The 18,397-nt window shown below is 44.7% G+C and overlaps 1 protein-coding gene and 1 pseudogene across 2 annotated transcripts in view; one reads left to right on the top strand and one right to left on the bottom strand.

The window, feature by feature from the left end:
* The window catches only part of NEBL (nebulette), a 331,368-nt gene that overhangs the window by 309,394 nt on the left and 3,577 nt on the right, over nucleotides 1–18,397 (bottom strand). The gene's annotated exons all lie outside the window — the stretch shown is intronic.
* Nucleotides 1,639–3,369, top strand: LOC143677822 (transmembrane protein 19 pseudogene; annotated as a pseudogene).

Genomic DNA, 18,397 nt, shown 5'->3' with positions numbered 1-18,397 from the left:
AGAAGACTAAATATTGTTAAGATGTCAATTCTATCCAAAGTGACTTAAAAATTCAACACAACCCCATCAAAATTCCACTTTCTCTGCAGAAGTGAAAAAGCCAATCATCAATTTTATATGAAAGGGTAATGGACCCCAAAAAGCCAACAGCCTCTTGAAAAAGAAGAACGAAATTGGAGGATTCAACTTACTGATCTTAAAATTTATTACAAGGCCACAATAATCAAAACAGCTTGATACTAATGGAATCAAATAGAGTATTCAGATATAGACCCTCTCATCTATGGACAATTGATCTTTGATAAGGCAGTCAAGCCAAATCACCTGGGATAGAACAGTCCCTTCAATAAGTGGTGCTTGGAGAACTGGATATCCACATGCAAAAGAATGAAAGAGGATCCATAGCTCACACCTCATACAAAAATTAACTCAAAATGGATCAAAACCCTAAACACTAGATCTAAGACCACAAAACTTTTAGAAGAAAATGTAGGGAAATATCTTATAAAACCTGTAATAGGAGGCGGTTTCCTAGATCTTATACCCAAAGCATGAGCATTGAAGAAAGTAATAGACAAATGGAAACTCCTCAGAATTAAACACTTTTGTGTATCAAAGAACTTTTATTAAGAAAGTAAAAAGACAGCCTACACAATGGCAGATGATATTTGGAAACGATATATCAGATAAGGGTCTAGAATCCAGAATATATAAACAGATTGCTCAACTCAATAATAAAAAGACAAATAACCCAATTACAAAATGGGCAAAAGATATGAACAGAAACTTCTCAGAAGAGGAAACAAATGCCTAAAAGGCACATGAAAAGATGCTCAACTTCCCTGGCTATTAGGGAAATGCAAATCTAAACCACAATTAAATATTATCTCACATCCACCAGAATGGCCATTATCAATAAAACAGACAACAACAAGTGCTGGAGAGGATGCGGAGAAAGAGACACACTTATCCCTGATGGTGGGAATGTAAAATGGTACAACCGCTGTGGAAGGCAGGTTGGCAGTTCCTCAGGAAGCTGAGTATAGAATTGCCATATGATCCAGCAATCCCATTGCTAGGTATCTATTCAGAGGACATGAGGGCAAGGACACAAATGGACATTTGCACACCAATGTTTATGGCAGCATTATTTACAATTGCGAAGAGATGGAAATAGCCTAAATGTCCATCAACAGATGAGTCGCTGTGACATATACATACAATGGAATATTACACAGCTGTAAGACAGAATAAAGGCATGAAGGGCGCACACGCACAGGAAGCGAGGTGGCGCGCCGAAGACGGAGGCGGAGGCGCAGTCCAGCGTGTTCTGAGCTCCAGAGTGTGGCCCGTGGCCGCTGGGCCAAGACTTAAGGCGACGCAGCCAGCCGTCGGGACGACACCGCGCTTTGCCCTTTGCCGTGCGGGGCTTGCCATCCAGACTCTCCCAGGTTCAGGCCGAGCACCTTGCGTCTTCGCGGACGGACGCAGACTGGCTCCTGTTAGCGTGTGGAAAAGCTCGAGCGGCGAAAGCGCGCCCACGTGCTGACGGGAAACTGGGGGCGGAGCTTGCCATCTTCGCGCCCGCCGATTGGCTACCTCTGCTTTCCCTTTTACCTTTCTGATCTCTGAATCCCTGGAACTCGACCTGCCCTGGCAGCTCTCATGGGATGCGCTTCTCTCTCCAGTGAGGCGTTAGCCTCTCCCTCCCGAGTTTGAACTCTTCAGTAGCAATTTCCGGAAATAGTTAGAGTTTATATATTTGTCTTTTTTCTTCTCAGCGGAACATGTTGATATCTATGATTGTTTCTCAGCGATTGTTGGTGCTGACAACTTGAGTGACTTTTTCTCAGAAAGGCTTTTCTGTTTTCTTCCCCAAGTGGCCATATCCTTGTTTTTCATGACAGATCTTGACGACCATATATGCAAACGATATATAAAGATGATAACTAACATAGTTATATTGAGCCTGATTATTTGCATTTCTTTAGCTTTCTGGATTATGTCCATGACTGCAAGTACCTATTATGGAAATTTACAGCCTATTTCTCCTTGGCGTTGGTTGTTTTCTGTTGTTGTTCCTGTTTTGATTGTCTCAAATGGCTTTAAGAAGAAGAGTCTAGATCACGGTGGGGCTTTGGGAGGACTAGTGGTTGGATTTATCCTAACCATTGCAAATTTCAGCTTTTTTACCTCTTTGCTGATGTTTTTCCTTTCTTCTTCAAAGCTCACTAAATGGAAGGGAGAAACAAAGAAGCGTCTAGATTCAGAATATAAGGAAGGTGGGCAGAGGAATTGGGTTCAGGTATTCTGTAATGGAGCTGTACCCACAGAGCTAGCCCTGCTGTACATGATAGAAAATGGCCCCAGGGAAATCCCAATAGATTTTTCCAAGCAGTACACTGCTTCCTGGATGTGTTTATCTCTCTTGGCTACACTGGCCTGCTCTGCTGGAGACACATGGGCTTCAGAAGTTGGCACTGTTCTAAGTAAAAGCCCGCCAAGGCTGATAACAACCTGGGAGAAAGTTCCAGTTGGAACGAATGGAGGCGTGACGTTAGTGGGCCTTGCCTCCAGTCTCCTTGGTGGTACTGTTGTGGGCATCACATACTTCCTCACACAGCTGGTTTTTGTGAATGATTTAGATATTTCTGCTCCCCAGTGGCCAATTATTGCTTTTGGAGGTCTCGCTAGGTTATTAGGATCAATTCTGGACTCGTATTTAGGAGCTACAATGCAATTCACTGGTTTGGATGAAAGCACTGGCATGGTGGTCAACAGTCCAACGAATGAAGCGAAGTACATAGCAGGGAAACCCATCCTTGATAACAATGCAGTGAATCTGTTTTCTTCTGTCCTTATTGCTCTCTTGCTCCCAACAGCTGCTTGGGGATTTTGGCCCAGGGAGTGAACCTTATTTCATTTCCGTAGGTTGAAACTGGGTTGAGTTCAGCTAAATTTGAAATTCAAGTTCCATCCTAAGAGTAATTTTAATCACATAAGTAGAAATGCCAGCCCCTTCCAGATTCCATTATGATGAAATTCCACAATTTTCTTCTCATCTTCTCTCTTGTAACAGCCAGCATCTTTCTGGTGGAAGAGATGAGTGCATAGAATTCATGCATATTTTTTTTTCTTTTGATGAGTGTTGCTTCTTAAGCAATTAAACTATATTGTTCCCCTCCTAGAACTAAAAATGCGTAATGGTAGCTATAAGTTTTATTTTGTTTGTTTAACCAGTATAGGTACTAAAAGTTATGAAATTTTAAAATGGTTCTCAGTTGTGGCAAAGAAATACCAACTGTGCCAGCTTCCCAAATGTTTTATCTGTTTTCAGTGGCTTACATTGATGTGTGTAGAAGCCTGAAGTGTCCTGGACTTTTCCTGTTACCTTGCCATTCTCAATTATGAAAAATATTAAATTTGGTTCCTAGTGTTTCCAGCCTGTAATGAGGAAGAGCCTTGTTCTTCCTTCCTCAAGGTTAAAGATGATAAATGTCTTTTTCATATGACCATTAAAATGCATGAAAAAAAATTATTTTTCAGTAAAAGTAGGAAAGATTTATCTTATAACTAAAAAAATCTGTACCTTACTGTATATTTCAACTGTTCTCTAAGCACAGACTATCGAGAATTTAGTATTTTGATTATTTTCTTGAAATGTGTGTAGGAATCAAGTTGAACATTGGCATCCTAAAGAGTAAAATGTCACTGGAAAATTACCATAATATTTTTATTTGCTGTCCTAAAAGTTATTGGAAGATGTTATGATTTCCTGTTATGTACCTTCTAAATTATTCTGTCCTTTAAATTGTGGCTTCTAAATTTGCTTTTCAGTTTTGTTCTTCACTGTAGATTACTGTGTGCTAAAGAAGTTTTGACATAGTGTGACTTATTTTACTAAAAGTATTTTAAAGTGAAAAAAAAAAAGTCATGAAGCATGTAACAATGTGGATGGACCTTGAGGACATTATGCTGAGTGAGATTAGCCAGAAACAAAAGGACAAATGCTGTATGGTCTCAATGATATGAAATAACATTAATGAATGAACTTGGAGAATTTTAGTTAAGAACAGAGGTCATCAGGAGACAGAAATAGGGTAGGTATTGGGTAATTGTAGCTGAAGGGACACAGATTTTACAACAGGACTGATGGTTAAAACTCAGAAATGGATAGCACAATACCATCTAACTGGAGCACAATAACGTAAGTATGCTGAATGAAGCTGAATGTGAGAATGATAAAGGGAGGAGGCCTGAGGGCACAAATGAAATCAGAAGGAAAGACAGACAGTAAAGACTGAAATGGTAAAATCTAGGAATGCCTAGAGTGTACAATGACAGTGACTAAATGTACAAATTTAGAAATGTTTTTGCATGAGGAAGAACAAAGGAATGTCAATATTGCAAGGTGTTGAAAATAGATGGCATACGTATTTTAAAACTTCAACTTCTGTGTGAGACTAAAGCAAAAAAATGTTTATATGGTACAAAATTTATATTTTGACTAGTGCATTTCCTAATATAACTTTTATGGGCAGGTTAATTGAACACATAAGTACATGGAACCTTGAACAGGGCATGAGATTTTGTAGCTGTGTCCAGTCCCGATAAATCCCAGAGTGATCTGAACAGTGAATAAAGAAGTATTTGCAAAGTCCCCTTGGGGGAATGGCAATAAAGGGGGGAAATTCAACTTCCCTATTTGGAGAATTCCTGATATTCTCACAAGCAGTGGGGACAACCAAATCAATAGGCTTACCCCTCAATCTTGGGGTTTGTTCCTGTGAAACTTATCCCCACAAAGGATAGGCTAAGCCTACTTAAAATCAGGCCTAAGAGTCACCCCCAGAGAACCTCTTTTGTTGCTAAGATATGGCCTCTCTCTCTGTCAGCCAACATAGCAAGTGAATTTACTGCCCTCCCCCTCTCTACATGGGACATGACTCCCAGGGGTGTAAACCTCCCTGGTAACTGGGACAGAAATCCTAGAATGAGCTGGGACTCAGCATCAAGGGATTGAGAAAACCTTCTCGACCAAATGGGGGAAGAGAGAAATGAGACAAAATAAAGTGTCAGTGGCTGTAATATTTCAAACAGTCAAGAGGTTATCCTGGAGGTTATTCTATAGCTATCCCCTTTTTAGTTTAAGGTGTATTAGAGAGGCTAGAGGGAAGTGCCTGAAACTGTAGAGCTGTGTTTCAGTAGTCATGTTTCTTGAAGATGACTGTATAATGATATAGCTTTCACAATGCGACTATGTGGTTGTGAAAATCTTGTGTCTGATGCTCCTTTTATCTATGCTATGGATAAATGACTAAAAAATATGGATTAAAAACAGATTAAATAATAGGGGGAACAAAAGTTAAACTGAGTAGACTGAAATACTAGTGATTAATGAAAGGGAGTGGTAAGGGGTATAGAAAAAAATAGAGGGAACAAAGGTTAAAATATATTGGGTAGATGGAAATACTAGCGGTCAATGAGAGGGAAGAGTAAGGAGTATGGCATATATGAGCTTTTTCTTTTTATTTCTTTTTCTGGAGTGAAACAAATGTTCTAAAAATGATCATGGTGATAAATATACTATTATGTGATGATATTGTGAGCCATTGATTGTACACCATCTATGCAATGTTTGTATGTTCAGAATGTTCATGTTTATATGTTGTTTCAGTTTGTTAATTAAAAAATAATAATAATAAAATAAAAAAACAGCTTGTTAGTGGCACAAGGACAAACATATAGACCAATGGAATAGAATTGAGAGCTCAGAAATCAACCCTCACATTTATAGCCAACTGATTTTTGATGAGGAGGCAAAGTCTACTCAATTCAACAAATGGTGTTAGGAAAGCTGGATCTCCATTGGCAAAAGTATGAAAGTGATCCTTACTTCACACCATATACAAAAATCAACTCAAAATGGATCAAAGACCTAAATATAGGAATGAGAACTACAAAACTCCTGGAAGAAAACATTGGGACATATCTTCAAGAAACTTGTGTTAGTCGATGGTTTCTTTGACTCTACACCCAAAGCACAAATAACAAAAGGAAAAAATAGATAAATGAGACCTCATCAAAATTTAAAACTTTTGTGCATAAAAGTACTCTATCATGAAAGTGAAATGACAAGCTACACAATGAAAGAAAATATTTGGAAACCACATATCTGATAAGGGTTTAATATGCAAAATATACTTTTATAAACTTACAAGTTAACAACAAAAAGACAACCCAACTTTTAAAATGGGCAAAAGAATAGTCATTTTTCCAAAGAGGAAATGCAAATGGCTAAAAAGCACATGAAAAGATGCTCATCATCATTAGGGAAATGCAAATTTTATTAGGGAAATACAAATTTCATTAGGGAAATGCAAATCAAAAGCACAGTGATGTCATTTCATGGGTATTAGAATGTCTACTATTAAAAAACCAGGAAATTACAAGTGTTAGAGAGGATGTGGAGAAATAGGCGCACTCATTCATTGCTGGTGGGAATGTAAAATGGTGCAGCTGCTATGGGAGATGGCTAGAGATTGTTCTCCGAGGGTTCAAGCAGCTGGCTGACAGCGGAGGGCATGGGGCACAGGCACACTGTGCTCTGCTAATGTGGTAAACTGCAGAAGCAAATGCTCTCAAGGACACTGACCCAAGAGCCCAAAGAGAACTGAACAGAGAGAACTCTGATAAGTAATAAACAGTTCCTGGGACAGAAACTTTGTAGTTTTGCAGGCATGACAGACATTCAAAAATAATCTTGCTTTGATAATACTCCCTAAAGCAGCTCCTGTATAAGAACACAGTAAATATGTGGACGTCAGTTTATTCGGGACTCTTGCTCTTTCTCCTGATGAGCTTGAGTCCCCTGACCCCACTTAACTACCTTCTTGTGTCTGTTCTTTCTTTTTTTTTTTTTTTAAAGGAAAGACAGAGAGAAGGAAGGAAGGAAGGAAGAAAGGGAAACATTTTTAAACATTTTCTTGTTTTATTGTATTCTGTTTCTCCGTTTTTGTTACATGGGCTGGGGCCGGGAATCGAACCGAGGTCCTCCGGCATAGCAGGCAAGCACTTTGCCCGCTGAGCCACCGCGGCCCGCCCTGTCTGTTCTTTCTTAATCCTGCATGGCACCCCTTCTTCTCCCCTGTTCTCCAAGGAAATCCCGGTAGAATACTGTTGGGCAGTTTCTCAGAAAGTCACATACAGAATTCCCACACGGCCCACAGTTCCATTTCTAGGTATATACCCAAAAGAACTGAAAGGAGGTGGTCTAGCAAATATTTACACACTAACGCTCACAGTGGCATTATTCACAATTGCTAAAAGATGAAGCAACCCAAGTGTCCATCGATAAAGAAACAAAATGTGGTATATGCACCCAATGGAATGTCATTCAACCATTAAAAGTAATGAAGTTCTCATACGGGTGACAACATGGATGAACTCTGAAGACGTCATGTTGAGCAAAATAAGCCAGACATAAGGACAGATACTGTATGATTCCACTGTTATGAAATAATTAGACTAGGCAAACTCATAGACTCAGAATCTAGAAGATAGGTTGCCAGGAGATGGGGTAGGGGTAGGGATAGGTGGTTGAGGTTTAAAACATAGTTTCTATTTGGGACGATGGAAAAGTTTTGGTTAATACTGGTGTTGATGGCAGTACTACATTGTGGACATAATTAAGAGCACTCAATTATATATTTTAATGTCACTAAAAAGGGGAAATCTTAGGTTGTGTGTACAGTACTAGTATAACTTTTTTTTTTTAATCCATGGATTGAACAACACAAAGAGTGAACCCTAAGTTCAGCCATGGACTACAGTAAACAGTACAAATATTAAACATATGCTTTCATCATTGTAACAAATGCTCCACACCAACAAAAGCTGTTCATAATAGAATGGTGTATGGGAACTCTATATTTTATGCATGATTTTTCAGGAAACCCACACTTTTTCTCATAAAAAAAGTTGAAATAGCATAAATTATGGGAAACATGAGAATCTTTAAATTGAATAGTGCCAAGGTGACTGTCAAGAGATTTGTCTCCCTTTTTAAAATAAAGTGGCAAGAACTTTGTCATTTTTTATTTAAAAAAAAAAAACGTACTTCTTCTTGCCGCTCCCGTTTGAAATGAAATTCATTTTCCTATAAATACTTTAATACCCTTCTCCTCTTATTAGAAATGATCCCTCAGAGAAAATTTCATGATAGTTTCACGAGCTGACGACGGCCATCAGGTTACAGGTTCAGGGTCTGGGCGGATGGGAAGAGGAAACTACACCTTGGAAGTAACAGCACGTCTTCCAGAGGACACAAATGAAGAACACAGTCCACAGGCAGCCTGCAATTTAGATGCAATTCAAGCAAAATGCCAGTTCAGTGGGAGAGACAGACCAGAATAAATATCAACTGTGTCGAACACTTAAAAAGCAAACTCAAGTTCACTCTGTGTCCATCTGCCTTCGTCCCTAACATCCACAAGGCTAATTTTTTTTTATTATTAATTAAAGAAAAAAAAAGAAATTAACCCAACATTTAGAAATCATTCCATTCTACATATGCAATCAGTAATTCTTAATATCATCACATAGATGCCCACGAGGCTAATTTTGTTCTGCATGAACCATTCTTAGTGAGCCCACAAAGAATTTTTGTTTTTGATATCCAGATAAGCCATCTCTTTAATTAGCAGATGAGAATTTTGCCAGAAACCAATGTCAAACTACTATCAGTTTGTAATTTCTCCAATCTTCCCTTCTCCTTCCTAAAACTTCCAACATGTTCCCATCCCAAAATACCCTCAAAGTTATTTTTAAGATCCAGACAATTTCTCAAAAAGAATAGGCAAAAACAATTATAGCTGATGTATATATATATATATGGTGTCTACTCTCTGTCAGCTCTTTACATACATTATGTCATTTATTCCTTAATGTAACCATGAGAGGAAGTGCATGCTACTATTAGCACATTAACTGAGATATGGGTGTCCCATTTGACAGAGAAGGGAACTGAGGCACAGGGGAGAAAGTAACATGCCCCAGACCTCAAGAGTGTAGGGAAACTGTCATGTACCCCAGAAAAGCCATGTTCCTTAATCGTCATTCAATATTGTTGGTTGGGACCGGTTGATTGGGTGGTTTCCATGGAGATGTGTCTCCACACATTCAAGGTGGAGCCTTTAAGAAGGAACCAGTGTGAGAAAAGTTTTAGAGCCCACACAGCCAGAGACTTTTGGAGATGCAGAAAGAAAATGTCCCCGGGGAAGCCACATGAAGAAGTGGAAGAGAAAGCTAGCAGACATCGCCAATGCGCCTTTCCAGCTGACAGCTGTTCCTGACCCATCAGCCTTTCCTGAATTAAGGTATCTTTTCCTGGACACCTTACTTTGGACATTTCATAATCTTATAAACTGTAAACTTGCAACTTAATAAATTTCTCTGTTAAAAGCCATTCCAGGGTGGTGTGACAGTAGCTCACTGGCAGAGTTCTCACCTGCCATCCTGGAGACCTGGGTTTGATGCCCATGCCAAAAAATAAAAAAGCCATTCCATTTCTGATATATCACATTCTGGCAGCTTTAGCAAACTAAAACAAGGTAGTCAGCGGTGGGAATGGGGTTTGAACCCAGGCAGCTGGGCACGAGCGTCCAGTCTAGCAACAGCCCCACAAGGTCATCTCTCAGCAGAGGTCAGCTGCTGCAGGGTTCCCATCCCAGGACCCATGTACAGGGTGTGCAGGACCCTAAAAGACCTTCACCTGAACAGAGACTGGGTCTCCACTGACTTCCATAAGGAGAGGCTCCATGCTCTCTCCCTGTTGCTTCCCAACTCCTACTTTGATTTCTTTGTAGCAATCTTTTCATATTAGACAGAAACTGAAGGACTCTACCATGTTACTCTTCGTGATCCCAGTATCTCCCCAGAGCAAAGATTCACGGTTATACATGTGTATAACCGCCCTTAAAACTCCCCTCTCTGACCTGAGGATTTTTCACAAGCCCTCAGCCGTCTGACCCCTTCTCACTGTCTCTGCCCCTTCTGAAGTCTCAATTTTCCATCTTTTAAACTCTGTGTTGTTTAGTCTGAGCTCAGAAAGCTCCCAAGGGATGTCCCGAGCTGCTCTTTTCTTTCTCTTTGGTAAGGCACACCTCCCTTTTATCCCTCACACAGTTAATAAACACTTTTCTAACCAGAACTTTAGTTTTTACTCCATCTCACTTGGGCCAGGCGCCTTTTTATTCCTTCTTCCATTTATTCAGCAAATCCTTGCTGAAGTCCAGCCATGTGCCAAGGACAGTTAGTACTGGATGTTCGTGAGGATAGTTTCTGGGGCTCTGAGCGAACCCCAGCCCCGCTTGCCACCCACCACCAAGCGGCCTCCAAAAAAGTCTGGGGTGTGCTGGGCTAGCAGTGCATCCCTTCACACTTACCAACTTTCATAGTAGAGGGTGCTGGCTGTGAAGTCTGCACAAGACATGTCCAAACGACGCCGGCTTGTTTTCCAAATTAAGCCCAGAGCAGCGACTCCGCTCCCCGCTTTAAAGCAGTGACAGAGTCAGCAAAAGCAGAGCAAACAGTCCACTGGCATTCCCGTGGAAACACTCGGCGATGTCTCAGGAAATCCCTCTGCCCGCACCTGGCCTCTGTGCGAAGCTGTAACCAGGCAGAGGGAGCTTCGCCAGGTTTCCACCTGGGCAGGTGGCACGAGGTCTGCCCTGCAGATGCATCGCTCTCACGCAGACGCCGGTCAACATCTGTCCATCTTCAAGGGTCCTCCTATGCCTGGAGCCGCCCATTGGACATGTGGGCTCACTGGACCCCACCTGTGGGCCACGCTTTCAGGTCTCGTTCACCTTCTCTGCTCTGGGGAGCTGGGGGAGACCCTCAACGCCCCTGGGGGACCTCGTCTGAGCATCACTCCCCGGTCCTCCCTCAGGGTCTTCTCCTTCAGGGAACTCATCCCAGCCACAGGGCCACCCCAGAAGCGCTGGTTCACTGCTACCCGCGGGGGCCCTGGGACCCCCACACAGGACACACACCTGCAAAATCACTGGCACATGCCTCTCGGACTCTGTTACGCTCATCGCTGGATAAAGGGAAAAGAACATCCTTTTTCTCTTTCGACACGTGTCAAACCACCTCTGGACGTGACCTTTGCAGGCGAAGCTGCACAGTAAGTCTCACCGGTGGTCAGTCCCTGGGGCACAAACAAGGCCGAGTCCCAGCCGCGGGCCTGGCATTAGGTGACCGCAGGGGCCAGCCTCCAGGCACGCCTCTTCCTGCAGCAGCCTCCGAGGGAGCGCGGCTCTAACGTGCTGTTCTATTCCTGACAGGGATAACCCTTCATTATGATGTGCCTTAAGCTTTACAAGTCTTTTAATAGAATCCCATTTAACGTTAAGAAATCAGAGGATTACGTCACTGGTAACAGAAAAGGCTTTACACAGAGAGAGGGGGAAGAAAGAGAGGCGGCAGCGCAGATCTGCCAAGTCTCTGGAAATCTGGGAGAAAAGGAAGAGTGTTGAGGAAAGTCACAGGGAAAATAATATTCTTCCATGAGGGAGCGTGAGACCTTTCCTTTCATTCATCAAGGACTGACACGTTCATCTCTGATTAAATTTAGTTTCAGTAAATAAATAAATACCTATTCACCTTCGGGGCGGGAACTGCCAGCGACTATGTAAAAGTACACATCTCAAACACAGGATTCACTCAAAGATTTTGAGAAACACAGTTGCAACAAAGCAATGGTAGAAAGGGACTTTCAGGAGCTCAGCTGGGTGGCCGTGACTGGTCAGAGCGACACACACTTCACCCAGCTGTGAATGCCAACGTTTCACCTGGTCAGCGGCTGTCCTGGGCACCGTCGGCCCAGGCAAGGCCAGCTCCAGCCTGGTACATTCCAAGCCTAAGGGTCCTCTGAACGATCCCTCTAGCCGGGTCTGCTCTCGGCCAACGCGGGCGTGAGCTGCGGGCGTGAGCTGCGAGTGTGAGCTGCGGGTGTGAGCTGTGGGCGTGAGCTGCGGGCATGAGCTGCGGGCGTGAGCTGCGGGCGTGAGCTGCGAGTGTGAGCTGCGGGCGTGAGCTGCGGGCGTGAGCTGCGGGTGTGAGCTGCGGGCGTGAGCTGCGGGTGTGAGCTGCGGGCGTGAGCTGCGGGCGTGAGCTGCGGGCGTGAGCTGCGGGTGTGAGCTGCGGGTGTGAGCTGCAGGTGTGAGCTGCACTCCATTGCAGGGTCGGGAGAAGGGCTCGCAGGGCAGTGCTCTACGGGCATTCAATGAGCACGCAGGACGCACCGCAAAAACACGCTTACTTACTGCAAACAAGTCTACAGAGGCTCACTGGGGTCTTCCACAAGTGGACCCCCCACTCGCCTCTGTTCTTTCCCAATTTCCACTCACAATTAAAGCGGACTTTAGGTCATCGCTCTCACCGCAAAGGGATCTGGACGTCCGTGGTGTCACACAGTAACACCGTGTGGACTGCTCAGATACCACTGGTGGGGACAGCTTAAAGTGCACCCATTCTGCATTCTTTAAACAACTCGTTTAAGAAGCAAAGCTCTTGCCATTGACTACCCCTCCCCCAGCCTGCCTGTCACCCCAGCCTGAGCACCCAAGGTGCAGTCTCAGCAGCAAATGACCCCAGTGGACAGACAGACCCAACCTTCTGATGAGCTGCAGCTGGAGTATAAAAATGACCATGAGAGCTCAAAGAAAAAGCACTGTCATTGAGAGATGTGGACTGGCTTCTCAGAGGCTGCAGAGCTGGGCACTTCCAAGGTGAAAGTAGCTTTAAAAGGGGAGGAGAGGCTGGAAGAGCCAAGAGTGGCCTGAGCAAAGGGTCAAACCACTGTGGCAAGTTAAATATTGATGAGAATTCTCATTACAGCTAACTTTTATTAACTTCTTACCACGTGCCAGGCACTGTGCTAAGGTTATTATTTGGAAATGCCAATTAACCTGCAAGCCATAAGGCAGAACCAATTTTTTCACCCATTTTACAGATGAGGCTGCTGAGTGAGGCTAAGGCACCTGCCGAGGGCTGCAGAGCTGCCCAGGAGGCTGGAGAGGAGGGCGGATGGAAGGGTGGGGAGAGGTGGATCTCTCAGAAACCTAGCCTGCTTTTCTGCGGGCAACAGGGAGCCACCAAGATGACTGTAGCAGGGCTAGTGACCAGAACCAGGTTTGGGGAAGATAACGGTGGTGGCAGGAACGGCATCCAAAGACAAAGACGGGAACAGGGAGAGCAGAGGGCACAGCAGCAGCTCTGCTGGTCAGCGGTGAGGCCTGGGCCAGGGCGAGGGCAGGCCCCCGGAGGGAGGGCAGGGAAAGCAGGTGGGAGAGGATGGGCAGGGTGTCTGAGCGACAGCCAGTCGGAAGCCCACTGTCCCCACGATACGGGTTTCTGGGCTGACAAGCGCATTTAGATGCTGTTTCTGCTGCTGCAGCACGCGGCCTGAATCCAGTGGAATTCACCCTCGTAATCAGTTAATGGACAACCAAGTCACATTGAAAGACCCAATTCAGTACCAGCAAGCAAGCATCTGACACCCGCTGCACGGCCCGGATCCATGGCCTCGACAGGGCACAGCCATCCTACCCCCCAGTGTCCTGGTGCCCAGCTCATAAGTATCATCCTGGGCCTGCCCCTGCCCAGTGGCAGACCAGAGGCGGGAGCTAATCAAGGATTTCGGTCTAAATGGCTTTTCCAGGCTGCCGAGCTGAAGGACCAGGTAGAGGCTGCCAGTCTAGCTATCGACGGATGTTCCCGGAGAGCACACATCTACCTAGTTTCCTTCCAGCTCCTCCTGGAGTCCGATGGAAACAAGTCCACAGAGAGCGTGGAAGAGTAAACCAAGTCACGTGCAAAGCTCTTCCCTCAAGGGCTCGGCTAAGGACGGGTACAGCTGCCAAGAGACACAATTAACTCGGGGCTCCAGTGGGGGCCACTCAGACCCCCTTCCCCCACCTCCTGTGTGCACGGCAGCAGTCTCTGGGCGGGCTGGCCAGAGAGGCCTCCAGAATGTTCCACGCATTAGCAGAACTGCTGCCTGGAACCATCAACAGTCACCCTTTCCCCTAAGTGCTCGAATGTCCTGGTCCTCAGCTCATAAATATCATTCTGGATCTCTCTTCTCCCATGGGAAAAGCCCAGGCCTGGGCGGTGCAACCGTGGCTCAGCAGGCAGAGTTCCCACCTGCTATGCCGGAGACCCAGGTTCAATTCCCAGAGCCCGCCCATGCCAAAAAAAAAAAGCCCAGGCCTTCCCACCAGCGCTCACCACAGGAGATGGCACCAAAGGAGAGGAACAGACCTCCCACGCCCTCCCCCAGCGCTGAGCTGGAGGGCTCCAGCTCCCATGAGGACGGGGTGGGTCTGCCCAGCTCCCACTTCGGACCTTGCCAGCAACCGCCCAGGCTCGGGAAGGCTGTGCCCTGCAAGCCTGTAAAGACACGCCACCGGCATCCTCCCACGGCCCAACACCGGGTCAGCTCAGGCCAGGCGTGCGTCCCTACCGTGGCAGCCACGCCTTGCCCAGTGATTTAGGTGGGATTTGCTGGGCTTCATCTCCAAATCTTGTCTAACCTGACATGGCTCCATAATAAATACATCATCAGAAGGAGACAGAAACTGCATGCCAAAAACACCTCTTGAGAATATTTTCAAGGGTGGGAGAACGCAGAGCATGATTTTCAAATACGGTCTTCCAAAATGATTCCATGCGGTACTAAAATGTGTTTTCGATGGCTAACGATTCAATAGGGTAACCGAGAATTAGATCATTTCGCATATAGGCTGGAGCCTTTTTGGTTGTCTCAAAGAAAGCATCTCCTTCCGTCAGTTTCAATCATCCAATTACTTTTTTCTAAACTGTCATCTTCCAATTATAACTAAAAAAAGACAGTCATCCTCCCATATCAGGTCTGTATCATGGAGCAAAAGGTCTAATTTTCTCTGTGAGATGCGTAACTGAAAAGTCAGCAAGGCACTTATTACCCGATACTAACTACACACCCACAGACCATCACGTCCTTCCACTGAAAGGCAGCGTCACTGTGCACAGGGCGACATTTCCTCCTGTCTACAAGGGGGAAATATGAGAAAACAATTTTCAATTTATTATAAACCAGGGAAGGGACTACCACTTGGGTACCTCATGTCAGCCTTGCCAAGCCTCTTTCCCCTTTTAATTCCTATAAAGCTCTTGTTAAGTAGGAATTATTTTCCCATTTTGTGGAGTATAATTAAACCCAGCAGAAAATGAACCAGCTTCAACAACAACAACAACAAAAAGATGCTTTTAGAAAGGCGTCATATTGTGCACCCAGGCAGAGATGGCAAGCCCCAGCCCCGACCTCCAGCGTGGGAGCGACGTGGCCGCCCCGCCAGCCAGCAGGGCTGCGTCTTCCCTTGGATTTCCCGCTGGGAAACCCGCTGGCCAGACTCCACGCAGCCTCCTCGACCCCTCATCCCAGCCCACCACCCCTGGCTTTCCCGGCCTGAACTGGGGGTGACGGGCAGGGGCGCCACAGCCAGGCAAACACCCGCCTGGCACCTTCCGAGGCCAGGCTCTGAGGGTGCAGGGGTGCAGGGGCAGACACTCCCCCTGCCAGGACAGGTGAGCCCAGGGTGCAGGGTGCAGGGCTGTGCTAGAGCTGAGGGCTCAGTGGGAGGAGCGGAGCCGGGCAGGGAAGGGTGGGCACTGACAGCGGCAGCAGGGGTGTGTGGTTCCCAGCCCACCAGTGTTGCATCTGCAACCCCAAGGCACTAAGAGGCACTGAGGCTCTGGAACTAAATCAGGTTTTCTCCAGCTTTCCTGACACCGATTCCAGTCCAAACGCTCTCTGCCTCTCTGCATGGTGATCCAGGCAGGAGCTCGTACATGCGGCCAGGAAAGCATCTGCAAAGGCAACACGCTTCACTGCTCAAGCATACTGGTATTTTCTGTCTGTCTTTCCTTCTCTCTTTTTTTTCCTTCTTTCTTTCTTTTTCTTTCTTTCTTTCTCTAATCCTGGCGACGGCCCTCTGGTGGCAGGCACGCTGGGTGTGAAAGGCCCTGCAATGAAGCGGTCCTCTGAGGCTGCCCCTCCTCATTCCCCTCTCCCTGCTCCTCCCCCATTGCCTGGGGGGGTGGGGGGGCTGCCACCCCACTCCCCCCAACCCCCCCAGCCCTGGGGCAGGCACACTGTCCCACAGCTCGGGGACGGAGAGGCTCGCACAGGCACGAGGGAGCTGGGGCTCCAATCCTGTCCCGATTTGCTCTAACACTCCAAGCACACCCAGCTGCCTTCCATGCAAAGCTGGAAGCACCTGAAGTACCTGAATAGTGAGACTCTCATCAGTCCCCTAGAGTGTTCCAGAACCAGGTTTGGGAGACCCAAAGAGAGGTGAGTGGGGAAACACTCAGGCCTAAGTGTGCTTTTCTCCCACGTCCTCGGATCGCCTCAGCTAAGACACGAGCAAGGGCAGATGAGGGTCAGCAGCAGCCAGCTTCAGCATCACACTCGGGTGCCCCATGCCACTGGGCAGCTGGCACCTGGCTCAGCACCTCCCAGCCTGGACACAGACAAAAAAACATTCCCGAAAGAGCGCACTGACACAGGCAGAGCAAAAGGAAACACGCATGGCTCCTGCTGCTTTATTTTTAAAGCCTTCCAGAATTATGTTCAGTGAGGCCATTTAGTGGGAGGGAAATTCATTTGGAAGGATAACCAAACATAGTCAGCACAGATATTTATGTTCTGTTAGCCCCATAATTAAAGATACATTTGATGTAGATACGAGCTACCTTATACATGGACAAGTCAGCACAGGTTTACACCCACACACACATACACAAACACCAAATTTCTGCAAAAGTGATGATTTGGGGGAATTCTTGGCCAAGGACATGTTAAGCTGTTACATCATAACGTCGTCCCTCCCCAGAACTAAAATAACCTGACGTCTCATGACAGCACCCTAATCACAGGCCTTGCAATTCCTAAGTGGAAATGTTTCTTCCAAAATTTTAAGAACTGTTCTATTTAAAAAAAAAAAAAAATAGTTAACTCATGCAATTTTTTTTTAACTCATGCAGTCTTGACTTTTATACACAATAAGTTAAATCACTTATTTGGCAAATAGCCTTTGGGGTTCATAATCCTCCCAAGACTCGTTGGGTATCAAAATATTTATAGTTCCATCTGGCATATAACTTCACATATAAACATGAGCAATATTTTCTAATCATCTAGTGTTATTTTGCTCAGCACCCCTGTGAATAAAAACATTGTCTTGTCCTCTTTTCCTTACAAGTTCTATGATGAAGTAAAAATAAATAAATAAATAAAAAACCTGCCTGTGCTAACGATCCCCCTGGCTGCCTGGGAAAACATGGCAGGAACTCAAGTAGACCAGCTCTTTTCTAAATATTTTTACAGGGTCCTGTCTGCGGCACAACTACATGTCTGTTGGGCTCCACCTGACAGGTATCAAAAGACCACAATTTAAATAACAAGTAAATTATATTTCATACATGTTCTCCCTTGCCTAAAATCAAACAGGACTCTAAACACATGAGAATATAAACAAGCAACACATTTAAACTGAATCAGACCTCAGTGCATTCCATTTAAAAAAACACCCTCAGGTAGTGATTGAAATAAGTCTTTATGTTTTCTTAAAATAATTCTAAATGTCTCTACTCATGTCTTCAAATGTTTAAAGCATTATTCTTAGTATATACGTTAAAGGTTCTTAATTTAATTATGTTATTGTCATAAGAAATGCCACTTAAATCCCCTTTGTGAAAGCAGGGAGGTTATGAAAATCAAAAGAAACATCAGCAGAAATTAAAGAATTTTAATTTTTAATGAATCTTCATGAACTAAGAAAGGAGTCATTTTCATGAAAACTAAATGTAAAGTATGAGCCTTGATTGGATCCTGGTTTTAAAAAAAAAAAAGCAACAAAAAGGCATTGCCAGGACAACAGGGAAAATGTGAGCACGGACAGGACACTAGATGTTATTATGAAATCTGTATCCATTTCCTTACATATGATAATAGCTCCATGATTCTCTGAAAAAAAATATCCGTATTCTTGGCAGCTGCATGCTGTTGTTTTCAGGGACAAAGCACCATGATATAGGAAACTGCCTTTACATGGTCCCATAATAATAAGAAAGATTGTTATATACAGTTAGGTAGATAAAAATATGAAGCAAAGGTGGAAAATGTTAACAGCAGTTGAATCTCAGTGGAGGGTATAAAGATATTCATTGTGCTACTCTTTCCACCATTTTGTATGTCTGAAAATTTCCACAATAAAGTCTCAGGGGTAAAAAGAGTAGTCATTTCCACTTAAGTCTCTCTATACATAATGTCGAGTCTTGTACCTAA

This window comes from Tamandua tetradactyla, chromosome 1, assembly GCF_023851605.1.
Source record: "Tamandua tetradactyla isolate mTamTet1 chromosome 1, mTamTet1.pri, whole genome shotgun sequence".
Classification (NCBI taxonomy): Eukaryota; Metazoa; Chordata; class Mammalia; order Pilosa; family Myrmecophagidae; genus Tamandua; species Tamandua tetradactyla.
The sequence above is the reverse complement of the archived record's forward strand: the minus strand, read 5'-3'. Positions and strand labels throughout refer to the sequence as shown.